General features: G+C 37.6%; 2 pseudogenes; both read left to right on the forward strand.

Annotated features, from left to right (window-relative positions):
• The first annotated feature begins 12,260 nt into the window (after positions 1-12,260).
• Positions 12,261-13,475, forward strand: LOC146399381 (olfactory receptor 8K5-like; annotated as a pseudogene).
• Positions 13,476-17,662: 4,187 nt separating this feature from the next.
• LOC110258847 (olfactory receptor 8K1-like) lies at positions 17,663-18,608 on the forward strand (annotated as a pseudogene).
• The last annotated feature ends 209 nt before the right edge of the window (positions 18,609-18,817 follow it).

Genomic DNA, 18,817 nt, shown 5'->3' on the forward strand with positions numbered 1-18,817 from the left:
ATTTCTGCTGAGCTACAATAGGAATGCCCTTAAAAGCTGTTTTTTGAAATGATAAATAAAACTGACAAAAGTGTAGCTAGACTTATCAAGACAAAAAGGAGAGCTCAAATAAATAAAATTTCCAGAGAGAGGCATTATAACAGACATCACAGAAATTATTATTAAGAGTTATTAAGAAACTACTATGAACAATTATACATTTTAAAAAATAGACAATCTAGAAGCAATGGATGAGAAATACCACCTGCCAAGACTGAATCATGAAGAAACAAAATTTGAACAGACCAATAGTGAGTAAGGAGATTGAATCAGCAATCAAAAAATTCCCAACAAAGAGCTCAGGACCAGATGGCTTTACTAGTAAATTCTACCAAACATTTAAAAAAGAATTAATCCCAATTCTTTTCAAACTCTTCCAAAACTTGAAGACAAGGAAACACTCCCAAACTCATTTTACAAAGCCAGCATTACATTTACACCAAAGCCAGATGGTATGCTACAAAAAAAAAAATAAATAAAACTACAGGATTCATGTCAAACACATTTTCCATGAAGCTCTTTTCCCCTCCCAATTAGAGAAATGCATATGTGCAAAATGACTGGCCTCTGTGTGACCAGGTTTAAATTCTGACTTCTTGGTCATGTTTCTTAATTTCTCTGAGTCCTAGTTATCTCACCTGCAAATTTGCTAGAATTATGCAAAATAGTATATGAAAAAAAATAGCTTGGAAAATAGTCCATCAATGCATTTCATTTCCCTTCTCTTTTCTTTCTACTTTAGAAATCACCAGGCACACAAAATCAATTTGTCCCTTTAATCTGGAACTTACATGTACTGCAATTCATCAATGTCAATCACTTCGCCTCTTGTCACCATTTTTCTTCTGCCACTCTGTAATCAACTCAGGTTTGCTGAGTTGAGCGTTGGAGGTCAGAGACTCTGGAAAAAGAGTATATCTGACAAGCCTAACCTCAAAACTTTCAAAGATAAATTGTAGAGGAATGAAATTCAGGTTCCAAAAAAAAAAAAAAAGATTGGAAACAATCAGAGATGATAAGGTAAGGAGGATCAGATATCAGCACAATCCAGGAGGTTTCAGGAAGATGGTACGGTCAGGACTCCAGCCTAAAGGATTGAGAGATTTAAATAAGTGAACCAGACCAGTGAGAGCTCTAGACAAGGGGACTTGCAGGAGCAAGATGGAGAAGGGTAAATTAAACTGCAGTACTGTGGAAACAAGACAATTCTTTTGGTTAAAGCAAATGGTTTGTGATAAAGAGCAATGAACAAAATTTTTCCTTTTTTTGTCTTTCGTCCTTTTTAGGGCTGCACCAACAGCATATGGAGGTTCCCAGGCTACGGGTCTAATAAGAGCTGTAGCTGCCGGCCTACACCACAGCCACAGCAATGCTGGATCCTTAACCCACTGAGCGAGACCAGGGATGGAACCCGCATCCTCATGGATACCAGTCGGGTGTGTTAACCACTGATCCATGAGGGGAACTCCATATATTTTATTTTCTTCCTCATCTGTTTTATATTTAGGCCATGGAGGAAATTTTCCCTTTTAAATACATCTTTTAAATTTATGTTAAAGATTTTTTTTATTCAGAGTATACACTCTCTATCACAGGCATATGTCATTCTTGCCTACCTGGTGAAGACATCGTGGCTTTCCTATGGAATCATCACAACTCATGTGATTTTGGGGGGTGGACCATCCCATACAACCTAAGGAAGCCATGTAACCCAGGCAGAGCTTACCAACACCAGCTCTGGACACAACCGGGAAAAACACTTGCCTCCAAAGAGGATAAATGGGAGAACCTGACTTGGGGGGTGATTAACATGCAGGCAGTGGATCTTAGAAATGGGAGCAACAAAGTGCTGGGGACACTTTTTGAGCCCTAGATCCAGCCATGTCTGCAGTCAAGAAGTTCTCTTCCTGCATAAGCTAATTTAAAATTGACTTCCGTCACTTGCAGCCAAGAGTTGTGTGTAATAGAACCTCCCTGAAAATTCTGTCACTGTAGCTTTGTCAATCACTTCCTCACAGGAGGGGTTAGTGGTGACTTGGGGCTCAGAGGATTTGTTGCAGAGCTGTATTTCCATAGCAAACATTGTTTTTATTTGTATTTCCGAGTGTTTGGGTGGTTTAGTGGGGTGGGATAGGTTTGTGTGTATGTGTATATTAGAAGAAAGTTTCCAGAAGCCTCCTGTCAGTGCTCAACTGTGTTGGGTTAAATGGCAGTTAAAAACCCACTGAGGGAGATCCAGTGAGAGCCACAGACTGGTTATCTGTCCTGGGAAAACAAGTGCACATTGATAGTAACTAACAGAATTTGGGTACCATGGTTTAGCTTTCTTTCATCCAGGTCCTGCTGTTGGTATGAATATAAAATATTACAGCTGCTATGGAAAACAGTCAGCAGTTCCTTAAAAAGTTAAGTAAAAATTATCCTATATTTCAGCAATCCACTCAGATATGTGTACACACATGTTCACAGCAGCATTCTTTATAGTAGACCCAGGTGGAAACAACCCAAACATCCATCAGTACATGAGTGGATAAACAAAATGTGGTATATGCATACAAGAGAAGAGTATTCAGCTTTAAAGAATAATAAAATACTGACACAAAGTTCATCATTCATGGATGAAACTTGAAAGCATTCATGGGTGAAGCTTGAGCTAAGTGAAACAATGCAGATCAAATATTGCAGGATTCCATTCACAGAGGTGCCTCGAATAAATGAAATCATAGAGACAGAAGGTAGAATAGAGATTACTGGGGACTAGGAGAAGGGGAGAATAGAGAGTTATTGTTTAGTGAGTACAGAGCTTTTGTTAGGGTTGATGGAAAAGGTGAAGAAGTGGATAGTGATGGAGTTCCCATTGTGGTGCAGTGGAAACGAATCTGACTAGGAACCATGAGGTTGTGGGTTTGATCCCCGGCCTCGTTCAGTGGGTTAGGGATCTGGCGTTGCCATGGGCTGTGGTGTAGGTCACCGATGTGGCTCAGATCCTCAGATCCTGCAATGCTGTGCTGTGGTGTAGGCTGGCAGCTGTCGCTCCTATTGAACACCTAGCCTGGGAACCTCCATGTGCTGTGGGTACGGCCCTAAAATAAAAGCCAAAAAAAAAAAAAAAAAAGAAAGAAAAAAGAAGTGGATAGTGATGATTCATGACACTAATGCCACTGAATTGCATGTATGTGGTTAAAATGGTAGCTTATATATTAATGTATATTTTACCACATAAAATGAAAAAACTATTTTACAGAATCAGTACTTTGTCTTAAACAATTTAGCATAAGTATCATTAACAAAAGTTCACTATCTGTTTCCGACATTTGTCTTTTCCTATAAAGTTTAAATATAATGAACCATACACATCTTCAGTGCACACATTTTTGACTTTAACAAATGCATGTACCTATATCGCCTCCAACTCATCAAGATAAAGAACATTGTCATCACCTCAGAACCTTCCCGGGTCTCATGTCTTTCCCTGTGAGATGCTCTGATATGATTTGAAGAGCAGAACTGAGAATTCAAAGTCAAGATTTGCTTTTTGCTCCTACCTATCTTGCCCCTCCTCTTGAGCCTTATGTGATCAGCTGAATCACTCAGCTCGCTGAGCCTTGTGCTGCCCCGGATTGTGGAGGAAGATGTAAAGGTGCAGAAAGCTGGGGAAAGGACATGTCTGTCCCATTGTTGGGATGTGACCTGTGTGTGTGTTGGAGGAGGGGGATGTCAAGAAAACAAATGCTTTAGAATTTAGACCACAGCCAGTTTTTCATTTTCACCAAAGCAGTCTCAGGCAAAATCCCTCCTGACCCATCTTGGCTGAGGCCAGTGACTTTGAGCTAATAGTCTGGGACGTTTGGAGAATTTGTTTTGCTGAGACTTGCTTGGATCACACTGGAAGCAACCGGCTAGTTACTTCCAGTTCTTCCAGTTCCTCATGTGTGTGCTTGATGAATACACTGGCCTATGAGTGTCAGTGTGAATCTCAGGAGGATAAATCTCCCAAACAGGGGACTTGCCTTTTTTTTTTCAGATTATCTAAATACAGGTTTTTTTCTCCTCCATTTCCCCCTCTTCCTCTTTTACTAATTCTTTAATTTTTTAAAAAACTGAACTATACTTCTGAATCTGTTACGTCATGAGAATGATGCATGTTAATTATTATTTAAAAAAATTTTTTTTTGTCTTTTTGTCTTTTTTAGGGCCACACCCACAGCGTATGGAGGTTCCCAGGCTAGGGGTCTAATTGGAGCTGTTGCCACCAGCCTCTGCCAGAGTCACAGCAAAGCCAGATCCTGAGCTGCATCTGCAACCTACACCACAGCTCACAGCAACGCCAGATCCTTTAACCCACTGAGCGAGGCCAGGGATCGAACCCGCAACCTCATGGTTCCTAGTGGGATTCATTTCTGCTGCCCCACGACAGGAACTCCAGGATACATCTTCAGAGGGAAAAGAAACAGTTTCTTCCACTAAACAAATTAAATACTAAATAATTTTGTGTATGTGCATCTTCCTATAACAATCAAATTTAAAAGGTAATTGAGGGAGTTCCTATTGTGCCTCAACTAGTATCTGTAAGGACACGGGTTTGATCCCTGGCCTCAATCAGTGGGTTAAGGATCCAGCGATGCCACGGGCTGTGTGTAGGTCACAGACGGGGCTCAGATCTGGTGCTGCTGTGGCTGTGGCGTAGGCTGGCAGCCGTAGCTCTGATTTGACCTCTAGCCTGGGAAATTCCATATGCTGTGGGTGTGGCCCTAAAAAGACAAAAGAGATGATAATAATTGGGTGTGAATGAATATGAGGAATCTTTTAGGGGTAATGAAAATGTTCTTTAACCATATTGTGATAATTTAATCATACATTTCAAATGGGTGAATTTATTTGATATAAATTTTACCTCAATAGAGTTGGTTTTAATGAAAGATAATTGGGGAATGACAGTGCATTAAGTTGTTAATATCTGTGATTGTTAATTCATGCTAGGTTTATTGTAATTTCTCTTAATCTCACCTGTGCGAAGTAGATTCTTGATCCATATTTGTTGAATGAATAAATGTTTCATATAGGAAACTAAATTACAGTGTCAACTAAACATATTTACTTTCTTTCTTTCTTTTCTTTTTTTTTTGTCTTTTGTCTTTTTAGGGCCACACCCACAGCATATGGAGGTTCCCAGGCTACGGGTCTAATCAGAGCTGTAGCCGCTGGACTATACCACAGCCACAGCAATGCTGGATCCTTAACCCACTGAGCGAGGCCAGGGATGGAACCCGCATCCTCATGGATACTAGTCAGGTGTGTTAACCACTGATCCGTGACGGGAACTCCATATATTTTATTTTCTTCCTCATCTGTTTTATATTTAGGCCATGGAGGAAATTTTCTCTTTTAAATGTCTTTTAACTTCATGTTAGAATTTTGGAGGAAATAATTTTTTTTTTTAATTCTTTCATGAAAGAAGAGCTTTGAAGGTCCAGCCAAGGCATCCACCTACACCAATAATGATTCAGGCTTAGATCTGAGCTAACAGGAGGACAAATCGGCCCAAGAAACTTGGTAAAAAATCTTCCTACTGAAGACAAATACCATATGATATCACTTATATCTGGAATCTAATATATGGCACAAATGAACCTTTCCACAGAAAAGAAAATTATGGACATGGAGAATAGACCCGTGGTTGCCAAGGGGGAGGGGGAGGGAGAGGGATAGATCGGTAGCTTGGGGTTAATAGATGCAGACTATTGCCTTTGGAAGGGATTAGCAATGAGATTCTGCTGTGTAGCACTGGGAACTCTGTCTAGTCACTTATGATGGAGCATGATAATGTGAGGGAAAAGAATGTATACATGTATGTGTAACTGGGTCACTGTGATGTACTGCAGAAAATTTACAGAACAATGTAAACCAGCTATAAGGGTAAAAAATAAAAATCATTACATAAAAAGATTAATTTAAATTTAAAAAAATCCTCCTGCTCTACAGCACTGGGAATTATATGCAATCTCTTGGGATAGAACACAATGGAGGATAGTATGTGAAAAAGAATATATATACGTATGTATGACTGGGTCACTATGCTGTAGAATTGACACAGCACTGTAAATCAATTGTACTTTAATAAAATATATATATAAAGTAGATAGGTGCATAATAAAAAATCCTACTTTACTACTTTAATAAAATAGATATATATTTATATACATAATAAAAAACCCCTTCTATTTTCTATATTATATTCTTACTCGTGGGAGAAAGCAAGTAATAAAAACAGAGGAAGAAACTATATTGAAATGATTACATGATGCAGGAAAACATACTGTGAGAAGAAAAGAAGAAATCACAAAACCCTTACTCAAAACCCCTGACATTTTTTAACAGAAAGCAGAGCTTGACCTGCTCAGACACCATCTTCGCGCATGGCACTCTGCTGACACCTAGCGGCCTCATTGAAAACGGTCGCTGTGATTAGGGGAAATGCAGTCAATAACATGTCTTGTCAGAGTCTACTCTAAGGCTTACTGGTCCTAAATCATTTTGTTTGCATCTTTATGCTTTTCAGGCCCTTTCATGGTTGTTGGTTATTTTTATAGGACCACAAACCCTGTAGGACTGACAGTGGTCAAAATAAATCAGGGTTTCAAATCTTCTTTTGTTTCCTTCTTTTTCTTCTCACACTGATACTCCGCAATTCCTGACCACTTATTGTAACAAATTTTACCCTCTTCTATCCCCTGACCCCCAAAACGCTTGCTCCATTGGGTGCCACATATCAACCCAGCTTTAGTAAGTTGTTCAGAAGAGAGACTTCTGATCACACCAAAGGGGCAGTGGCTGCTAGTTTCAGATTAACCGTGCTGTTTAAACAAATAAATCAGGAGTTGAAGCACAATGACTAAAGAAATATTTGGGAATAGTATTTGCTCCTTTTGAGTCTAGCTCTGCCCCTTACAGTGTGAGGAATGGTAAGAGTGGAAGTCAAACTTTCTTTTTCAACTTTGAACAAAAGACCCAGGGAAGCAGACACCCACACTTGACCTGTGGGCAGAAGGCTTATTCTGGACACAAGAGCCCCTAAGTGTGGATATGGTGGGAGCAGTCATCACTGATACCCATGAGTTGGGCTGAAGTCTAGGTGACCCAGGGCTGCCCATTAAATGCTCCAAGACAGCCACACTGTGACTCGCCAGGCTTTGGTTTATTACTTTTCTCTCTTCTGTTCCTCCTTTAGTAGTCCTGTCCCCTCAGTTCTTTTAGTGATAGAAATTGTATTACAAACCCAAAGGATGAGTCCTGCATATCAAAGCCTGTCAATTATGCAAGTAGAGTCTTGTTCTGATCAAATGACATACCAGGCACAGGTCAAACATTTAATTTCCCTTTTTTTCTTTTGTAGTTCTAAGTGTACATTTCTAAGAAGAATGAGCAATAGCCTACGTATCTTACAGGCAAGTCTGTGGTTGACCTGGCAGCATAGCACTACGTTGACATAAGAAATTAATTGCACAGATAAGCAAGGATCTTAGAATTGCAAGAAATTCTAGAAAGCATCTATGGGGGTCTCTCTCAGGGAGGAATCTGACCCAGAGAGCTTAACTGACCCCAAATCTATTTGTTTCATCATGATTCAGATGATACTGTCTCATTCTGTAGTGCTGGTTAAGTTTGCTGTCCTGTCAGGTTAATTAGTTTTTTGCCTATTTATTCTATCTTTAAGAGAATTTTCTGGAATCTCTTACAAAAATTTTTATTGGAGAATATTTGACTTACAATGTTGTGTTAGTTTCAGGTGTACAGCAAAGTGAATCAGTTTTACATACACAAATAGCCATTCTTTTTTCAGATTATTTTCCTATATAGGTTATTACAAAATATTGAGTAGATTTCCCTGTGCTATACAGTAGGTCCTTGTTACTTATCCAGTATATGTTAATCCCAACCTCCTAATTTATCCTGCCCTACCATGTTTCCCCTGTGGCAGCTATTAGTTTGGTCTCTAAATCTTTGAGTCTGTTTCAGTTCTATAAGTTCTTTTGATCATTTTTATTAGGTTCCACATGGTTGTAATCTCACATGATATATGTCTTTCTCTGACTTACTTCACTTAATATGATAATCTCTTGGTCTATCCATGTTGCTGCAAATGGCATTATTCCATTCTTCTTTACGGCTGAGTAATATTCCATTGTAGATATGTACCATATCTTCTTTAACCAATCCTCTGTTGATCAACATTTAGATAACTTCCAAGTCTTGACTATTGGAAATAGTGCTTCATTGAACACTGGGGTGCACATATCTTTTCAAAGTATGGTTTTCCCCAGGTAGATGATCAGAAGAGGGATTGCTGTATCATATGGTAGTTCCATTTTTAGATTTATTTATTTATTTATTTTAATTTTTTTATTTTCCCATTGTACAGCAAGGGGGTCAGGTTATCCTTACATGTATACATTACAATTACATTTTTCCCCCACCCTTTCTTCTGTTGCAACATGAGTATCTAGACAAAGTTCTCAATGCTATTCAGCAGGATCTCCTTGTAAATCTACTCTAAGTTGTGTCTGATAAGCCCAAGCTCCCGATCCCTCCCACTCCCTCCCCCTCCCATCAGGCAGCCACAAGTCTCTTCTCCAAGTCCATGATTTTCTTTTCTGAGGAGATGTTCATTTGTGCTGGATATTAGATTTCAGTTATAAGTGATATCATATGGTATTTGTCTTTGTCTTTCTGGCTCATTTCACTCAGTATGACAGTCTCTAGTTCCATCCATGTTGCTGACCATTTTTTAATCGTGTTTTTGGTTTTTTGATATAAAGCTACTTGAGGCGTTTGTATATTTTGGAGATTAATCCCTTGCCAGTTGCTTCATTTGCAAAAAGTTTCTCCCATTTTGCGGGTTTTCTTTTCATTTGGTTATAGATTCCTTTGCTGTGCAGAAGCTTTTAAATTTGATTAGGTCCCATTTGTTTATTTTTGCTTTTATTTTCATTACTCTAGGAGGTAGATCTGAGAAGACATTGTTGCAGTTTATGTCAGAGTGTTCTGCCTGTTTTTCTCTGAGTTTTATAGTATCAGGCCTTATGTTTAGGTCCTTAATCCACTTTGAGTTTATTTTTGTGTGGTGTTATATAATGTTCTAATTTCGTTGTTTTACATGTAGCTGTCCAGTTTTCCCAGCACCACTTACTGAAGAGACTGTCTTTTTTCCATTGTATATGCTTGCCTTCTTTCTCAGAGATTAGTTGACTATAAGTAAGTGTGTTTATCGCTGGGCTTTCCATCCTATTCCACTGATCTATATTTCTCATTTTGTGCCAGTACGCATATTATTTTGATGACGCTAGCTTTGTAGTATAGTCTGAAGTTGAGGAGCCTGATTCCTCCAGCTCTGTTTTTCTTTCTCAGGATCACTTTGGCTATTCGAGGTCCTTCATGTTTCTGGAGTTCCCTTCGTGGCTCAGGAGTTCCTGTAGTGGCTCAGCAGAAATCAATCTGACTAGTATCTATGAGGAAGTGGATTTGAGACCTGGCCTCGATCAGTGGGTTAAGGATCCAGCGTTGCCTTAAGCTGTGGTGTAGGTTGCAGATGTGGCTCAGATCTGGCATTGCTGTGGCTGTGGTGAAGGCTGGCAGCTTTAGCTATAATTCAACACCTAGCCTGAGAACCTCCATATGCCATGGGTGTAGCCAAAGAAAAAAAAAAAAAAAAAAAAAGAGTCCTTCATGTTTCCATATAAATTTAAAAATCTTTTGTTCTAGTTATGTGACAAATGCATTGGTAATTTTATAGGGATTGCATTGAATCTGTAAATTTCCTTGGGTAGTATACTCATTTTGACAATACTGATTCTTCCAATCCACAAGCATGGTATATATTTCCATCTGATTATATCACCTTTGATTTCCTCCAACAGCATTTTATAGTTTTCAGAATACAGGTCTTTTACCTCTTTAGGTAAGTTCATTCCTAGGTATTTTGTTCTTTTTGACATGATGTAAATGAGATTGTTTCTTACTTTTTCTGATCTTTCATTATTAGTGTATAGGAATGTGAAAGGTTTCTGTGTATTAATTTTTCATCCTGTATCTTTACTAAATACATTGATGAGCTCTAGTAGTTTTCTGATAGCATCTTTAGGATTTTCTATATATAGTATCATGTAATCTGCAAACAGCAACAGTTTTACTTCTTCTTTTCCCATTTGGATTCCTTTATTTCCTTCTCTTATTTGATTGCTGTGGTTATGACTTCCAAAATTATGTTGAATAAAAGTGGCAAGAGTGGACATCCTTTTCTTGTTCCTGATCTTGGCAGGAATTCTTTTCACTTTTCATTGTTGAGAATGAGGTTAGCTGGGTTTGTCATATATGACCTTTATTATATTTAGGCATGGGTTCCCTCTATGCCCACTTTCTGGAAGGTTTTAATCATAAATGGATCTTAATCTTGTCAAATGCTTTTTCTGCATCTGTTGAGATAATCATGTGGTTTTTATACTTCAATTTGTTAGCATGGTGTATCACAAAGATCGATTTGCAGATATCAAAAAATCCTTGCATCCCTGGGATATATTCCACTTGATCATGGTGTATGATCCTTTTAATGTACTGTTGGATTTGGTTTGCAAGTGTTTTGTTAAGGATTTTTGCATCTATCTTCATCAGTGATATTGGTCTGTAATTTTCATTTCTTGAGGTATCTTTGTCTGGTTTTGGAACCAGGGTGATAGTGGCCTCAAAGAATGAGTTTTACAAAGAAAAATATTCTGTTTTACAAAACAGAAATAGACCCACAGACATAGAAAACACACTTATAGTTATCAAAGGGGAGGGAGGGATAAATTAGGAGTTTGGTATTAACATATACACAGTGCTATATATAAAACAGATAACCAACAAGGACCTAGGATGTAGCACAGGGAGCTATACTCAATATTTTTAATAAACTATAAGGGAAAATAATCTGAAAAAAAGATATATATGTATAACTGGGTCACTTTGCTATACTCCTGAAACTAACACAACATTTTAAATTAACTTCAGGTTTTTAAAAAAAATATATATTATAATTTTTTAAATCACAAAGGTATAAATAATAAATCTAGTATATTTGTTTCTCAGAATAAAAATAATTAAATTAGGATATAAAACCAGCTAACCTACAGCAGAAAAAAGAAGACATAACTATAAAAGAGAGAACTCTGCAGACACACTTAGCACACAGTGGTACAAATATTCTGGAACAAGTATAGTGAAGGACACTCACAATATCTACACAGAAGTTTTTTTTAAACTCTGAGACATTAAATCAAAGTTACATAAGTGATATCTTGTGTTTGGAGGTTGGACAACTGTATTTTAAAACTCATTCTTCCTCTGTGCATTTATATGTTCAATATAATACCAAACACCCACTGAGTTCTGAAATTTCAAAAGCTGATTCTGAAGTTTATATCAAATTACAAAGGCCCACAATTAATTAACAGACATCTTAAGACACACAAGGTGGAAGGGCTTTCTCTCCCAAATACTATGACATATTGTAAACCTGCTCTACCCAGTACAAAATACTACTGGCACAGGGATAATTAAATAGACTAGTGAAACAGTAAAGAGCAAAGAAATAAATATCTTTACTTTTTTTTAAGCTCAAAGTGATTTTTAATATGCCAATCAATGTTAATAAAACACAAGTCAAACAGACAAGTGGAAACAGTTTTAAACCAAAATTAATAGGAAAGCAAACAACAGACAAATTATTTTTGCAGCATCTGTTAGCCAGTATTATTAGTCAAATAATAATGTCCCAAATACTGCTGACTCTAGAGTTTAATCTGTAGTAGCTGTGCATATGGTTTCATATGACTCCTTTTATTTGAGAAGAAGATTCTGTTATTTATTTATTTTTCCCACTGTACAGCATGGGGATCAAGTTATTCTTACATGTATACATTTTTCCCCCACCCTTTGTTCTGTTGCAATATGAGTATCTAGACATAGTTCTCAATGCTGTTCAGCAGGATCTCCTTGTAAATCTATTCTAAATTGTATCTGAGATTCTGTTATTTATTTAGGTTCCAAATCATATATGGAAATTATTTTCTTTCCCCATTATTAAAAAAAAACTTTGTATTTACAGATATTTGTACTTTATTTAGATGACACCACAGGAAAGCTAATAACACTTTCTCTGTTTCTTACCAGACAAGCTAACTGGATATATGGGCCAACAGAATCTATCATTGCTGACTGAATTCATTCTGATGGGAGTCACAAGGAAGCCTGAGCTTCAGGCCTCAATTTTTGGGATCTTCCTCATCCTCTAAACAATCACAATAGTGGCCAATCTGGGTAAGATCATTTTGACCCAAATGGATTCCCACCTACACACCCCTATATGCTTTATTATCAAACACCTGGCTTTCATTGATCTTGGTAATTTTACAGTCATTTGTCCCAAGATGCTTGTAAATTTGTTGTGGATCAAAGTACCATTTCCTGTTATGCATGTGCCACACAGTTGGCTTTCTTCCCTATAGTCATCATCAGGGCATTTTTTAGCTTGTTTATCTATTTGGCTATCTGTAGCCCCCTCCTCTACAATGTTATCATCTCCCAGAGAATTTGCCATGTGCTGGTAGGCATTCCATACATCTACAGTGCCTTTCAGGCACTAGTGTTCACCATTAAGATTTTTACATTGACCTTTTTTGTCTCTAATGTCATTAGCCATTTCTATTGTAATGATGTTCCCTTGGTACTTATACTCTGCTCAAATGCACAAGAAATAGAATTGACCATATTATTTATTTATTTATTTACTTCTTTACTTATTTTTTGGCTTTTTGCTATTTCTTTGGGCCGCTCCCACGGCATATGGAGGTTCCCAGGCTAGGGGTCTAATCAGAGCTGTAGCCGCTGGCCTACGCCAGAGCCACAGCAACGCGGGATCCGCGCCACGTCTGCAAGCTACACCACAGCTCACGGCAATGCCGGATCCTTAACCCACTGAGCAAGGGTAGGGACCGAACCCGCAACCTCATAGTTCCTAGTCAGATTCGTTAACCACTGCGCCACGACGGGAACTCCAGAATTGACCATATTATTTAAAGCATTTAATTTGATCTCTTCCCTCTTGGTCATCCTAGTGTCATACCTACTGATCCTGATAGTCATATTTCAAGTGCATTCTACACAGGGCAGGAAAAGAGCTTTCTCTACATGTGGTTCTCATCTGTCAGTGGCGGTTGCGTTCTATGGGTCTCTACCATTTATGTACATACAGCCCAAATTCACTCACTCCTTTGATACTGATAAAATGGCCTCTGTATTTTACACTTGAGTAATCCCCATATTTAACCCCCTGATCTATAGCTTAAGGAAGTAAAAATGTCTTCTACAGGGTCTTTAAGAGTCAATGCAAACTTTGTATGTAATATCCAATATGAAATATTATTTTAAAGTATGAAAAAGTCAAATGGCATCTGATAATATTTCTAATAAATATAATTGCATTATTCTCAGCTCCAGAGCAAAGGCTAATTAAAATGCATGGATTGAGGTTGCAGGTTCGGTCCCTGCCCTTGCTCAGTGGGTTAACAATCCGGTGTTGCTGTGAGCTGTGGTGTAGGTTGCAGACGTGGCTCGGATCCCGTGTTGCTGTGGCTCTGGCATAGGCTGGTGGCTACAGCTCCAATTGGACCCCTAGCCTGGGAACCACCATATGCCACGGGAGCGGCCCAAAGAAATAGCAAAAAAAAAAAAAAAAAAAAGCATGGATAAATAGTTTCCTTTGTATTCAGCCATATTAATCCTCATATTTTAGGTCTCAATTTAATGTCACTCCCTCCCCAACATGCCTTATTGTTGATTCAATATTTCCTTTATTGATTCCACAGAACCCCACATCTCTCCCAATGGAAACACTTATTAAGCTCTTAGTCAGGAAACCACGTGTTTGTTATCAGGCAAATACTTAAAATATATTTATGTTGAATATACTGAGTAATTTAATAAAAAACATAGTAGTTTGAGGGGATAAATAAAAGATCAAAAATAACCAATTGGGACTTCTAGAGATGAAAATGCCTTATTCTATAGGAACATATATTTATTGAATGAGAGTAACAGCATGTAATATGCTGAAAAAGAAATGATAGTTACACTTAAGCACATCACAGTAAAGGCTATCAAAAATGAGGTCATAGGAAAACTGAAATACTGAATGAACTTAATGAAAGTAGTCTCAGTGATCCTTAGAATAGCAGCAAGTTGTGTACAGTACATTTAAATTTAGGTCCAAGTGGAAAGAAGAAATTATATGAGGCAGAAAACCTGGCAGAAGAAATGTTGGCCAGAATTTTTTCCAAACCATAAAGAATAAAAAAAACCCTATAACCCCAAGGTATAAAATGCTAAAATAATTCTAAGCAGGATAAACAGAAAGGAAATTACACCAAAGTATGTCATATAAGGTTTCTGAAAACCAAAGATACAGAAAAACATTTTTAAAAGATTGGGATGAAAGACAACATATGAACTGATTAAAAAAATATTTACCATCAATCACTGGCAAAAACAATGTCACAAAACATTTTCTTATATCAACTTATAACTATATATCCATCAAAATTACATTTGGTTAATGAATGCTACTTTGTCATAATATTATACAATGCTTTTCAACAAAGTCATTTTTCATTTACTCATGAATTGCATATGTATGTTTCAAATATACTTAACATGCACATTATATTATGTACTTGAGATACTGACAATGGCATATTTATTTTTTCCAATGTTTAGTGCCTTTGTACAATTTATTTATTCAGTTAGGCCCAGGCATGACATACTTTTGACTTTTCCTAATGGTGCTTTTGGAGAATAATTAGCAAATATCCAAAACACTCTTCCTTGGTAATTACATACATTTTAAAAAATCCTTGAATGAGATCAAATCTTTAACAAAATGCATCTCAGAGGGGGTTGAAAAACACAAAATATTCTGCAATGACAATGAGAATGAAAACAATAGGAAGTAAAAGCAAATTTTCCAATAATGTAAGTAGCAAACATTGGTCTTGAAAACTTCTTGGAACATACAGCTTAAATTCAATCATCACCAAAGATTGAAACTATTATGCAGTGCAAAACTATTTCTTTAGTTTAAATGGATTTATCTATCATGTACTACAAACCAGTATAGTCTCTGATACTCTGTGTTGTGGATTTAGACAACGTTAGCATTTTTTTTTCAAATGAGCATAATGCTTCAAAATTTTTTTTTTGTATTTTTGCTATTTCTTGGGCCGCTCCTGCGGCATATGGAGGTTCCCAGGCTAGAGGTTGAATCAGAGCTGCAGCCACAAGCCTACACCACACAGCAATGCTGGATCCGAGCCATGTCTGCAACCTACACCACAGCTCACGGCAATGCCGGATTGTTAACCCACTGAGCAAGGGCAGGGACTGAACCCACAACCTCATGGTTCCTAGTCGGATTCATTAACCACTGCGCCAAGATGGGAGCTCCTCAAATATCTATTTTAGCAAGGATCTTTGCCTATCATTATTTACCTAGTATTTCTCCTGACCCACTTTTTATTTCCTATGTTTTCAGGTAGACCTTACTAGAGTAGAAGAATACTATCATGTTTTTCCAGATATATTCTGAAGATAGAATAACTTTGAATCCTGATTCTACCACTTATTATCTAGATAACTTGGTTAAGTTAATTCACTCCTTGTGCACCTTGTTTCCTTGACTATCAGATGGACTATGGTAATACGATTGTCACACGAACAACAAGGGTTTGCACTGCATGGGTCCTCTTAAACACAAACTATTTTTAGTGCATACATTACTATGTTTACCAGTGGTAGTTGTTCGAATCTGCAGATGCAGAATCCCCTGAGGACAAAGAAGGCGGACTTTGAGGCCTGAGCATCTGCAGATTTGGGATCTGCAGCAGGTTCTAGAACCAAGACCCTGTGAATACAGAGATGACCAAACTACTTCCTAGAGTTGTTGTGTGGATGAAACAAATTAATATATGTAAAATGCTCAGAAAAATGTCTGGCACATAATGCATTCTCTATCAGTGCTTGCTGTTCATTTGTATTCTGCTTCCTACTGGGTCTCTTTACGTGAATCTCTATAAATCATTAGAATTCATAAATAATCAGAATGGCCAAGACCTTTTTATACAAAAGAGGGAGGTACAATGGGAAGTTCACTAGAGGTAATTTGTCAGAAACAACAGATGTAAAAAAAGGAGAACTAAGATATTAATAGCAAAATTTTAAAATTAACATAGCATTGGATTTTGAATTGGGTAAACAAGCTGACTTTATAGTAAGTGGAAGTACTGAAATTTATATCCAGTGGTCAGAAGTTTTATAATCACCACATAATTGATCACTCCACTAACAGTTTAGAATTTCTTCCTGTTTACAATTTTAAACAGATATGATGACTGTTGATAATGTAAATTTTATGGTTTGGCTGTCGATTTCTGTTTTATAATTATTCAAAATTAAAAAAAAAGCAGAAATATAATATATAGGTCTTTTGATATATTTAGAAAAGACTTTGGGTAAAAAGAAGTAGCTGTATCAAAACAGTCACTTCAAAATGTCTCGCCCCTTTAAAGCATTCTTTACAAATGTTTCAGCGAATATGTGCTTTGTGATTCTATCAACTAGGAATAGGTGCTCAAGTGGGCCTTAATATTTGTGGTGAACTCCCAGGGACCTTTCCCCTGGCCAGAGCTAGTGTGTGGCTGGGTCAGCCCTTGTGATTCTTATTGTGATTGGAGGATGCAACAGTCATTGGGGAACCTTGAAAAACAAGGCTTATTACTCATACCCTGGAGGGCACATGGCACACTCAGAGACACACAGAGAAGCTAAGCAGAGAGCAAGGGAGGGAGAAAAGCCATGGGTTCTGCTTTCATTGTGGTCAAGGGTGGGGTGTTTAGATTCACTTTGTTCTGGTGAATTAAAAACATAAGATCAGAAATGAATGTGCAAGAAGGGAAAAGCAGGTTCAATCAAGCAGTCAGTTACCTGTATCATCTAGGGCTTTCTAAAAAGGAAAATTTATGGTTGGGGTGGCCTGGCTCTTAATCTAATTGGTATGGCTGAAAATGTATTTACTTGAGGTGAATGTCTTGAAATGGACTGTCTCAGCAATGAAAAGCTTATATCAAGAACCTCATTACAATCAGAAAAGCTAATCATTGGGCACTTTCACTGCCATGTAAATGTAGGTATGTGTGATTTTGTCCTTATGAGAAGAGGAATCTTTATTTATATTTGAGATAAAGAAAACAATTCTCTATCTCATATATCATGTATTGAATTCCCTTAGGAGATAGGATCCAATATTGGAATTCAGGATCCAGTATTGTCTCTGAGGCAGCACAGTTTTGATCCCCAGCCTGGTACAATGAGTTAAGGATCTGACCTTGGGGCAGCTATGGTGTAGGTCACAACTGCAGCTGGGATTCAGTCCCTAGCCTTGAAACTTCCATATGCCTGCAATAGTGTCCATTAAAAAAGAAGAAGAGGAAGAGAGCATCTCAAATATAATAAGTATTGATCTGATACACAGGTTACCAGGATGATCCATATGGAGAAACACAATCATACTGCAGTAACAAAAGTGGGGCCAAATTTATTCTCATGGGGATCACCAATAACCCTAGGCTCCAGGTGTCTCTTTTTGGAATCTTCCTCATCCTACACTAGGTCAGTGATGGTAAATCTGGGCAAGGTTTTCCTGACCCATTTGGACTCCAAGCTACATAATCCCATGTATTTTTTCCTTAGACATTTGCCAATTACTGGTTACTCTAGTAATCTGGATCTGGTTACTCCACTCTCATTGGCCCAAAAATGATGGGCAACTTTGTCCTGCACCAAAATACAATTTCCTACAATTGGTGTGCCACCCAACTAGCAGTCTTTGAGATTTTCATCATCACTGAGAAGTTTATGCTATCAGCAATGGCCTATGATCATTATGCAGCCATCTGCAAACCTCTTCTCTACATAGTCATCATGGCAGAGAAAGTATATTGGGGCCTGGTACTCACTCCCTAGCTCTACAGCACTTTGTGTCACTGATTCTCACAATTACATTATTTAATTTGTCCTCCTGTGGCTCTAACATTTCTATGGTGACTGCCTCTCTCTGATTTCCATGCTCTGTTCTGGCACACACAAATCAGAATTGATCATTTTGATAGTTTCAGGGTGTAACTTGCTCTCTTCACCCTTGATTGTTCTTGTATCCTACACATTTATTCTCATGGCTCTTCTCAGAATGAACTCCACTGAGGGAAGTCACAAAGCCTTCTCTAACTGCAGTTCACACCTGACAGTGGAGGTCATGTTCTATGGAACATTATTGTTTATTTACCTGAAACACAAATCTAGCCATATGTTTTCTATAGATAAAATGGTCTCTGTTTTGCACCCTGGTGATTCCTATGCTGAACCCATTGATCTATTGCCTAAGAAACAGAGAAGTTAAAGATGTTCTGAGGAGAACTTTAACTAAATGATGCAAAATCCCCAATTAATATCTTAATATTCAGTTACAAATGTGGGTCCAAAAATTGTTGTTTAATACTTTGTCAGTCCAATTATACCATCAAAAAGTAGAAATGTTTTACCACATTGCCTTCCTCTTTTTCATGATGAAACACTTCCTCCTTGGATTGAATAATTATAGCTAGATAATTTGTCTCAAGTAATTTTAAAGACCATATTG

Source organism: Sus scrofa, chromosome 10, assembly GCF_054392235.1.
Source record: "Sus scrofa isolate SSC_HxYL_T2T_F1_AM1 chromosome 10, Sscrofa_HxYL_maternal_Yorkshire_Landrace_v2.0, whole genome shotgun sequence".
NCBI lineage: Eukaryota > Metazoa > Chordata > Mammalia > Artiodactyla > Suidae > Sus > Sus scrofa.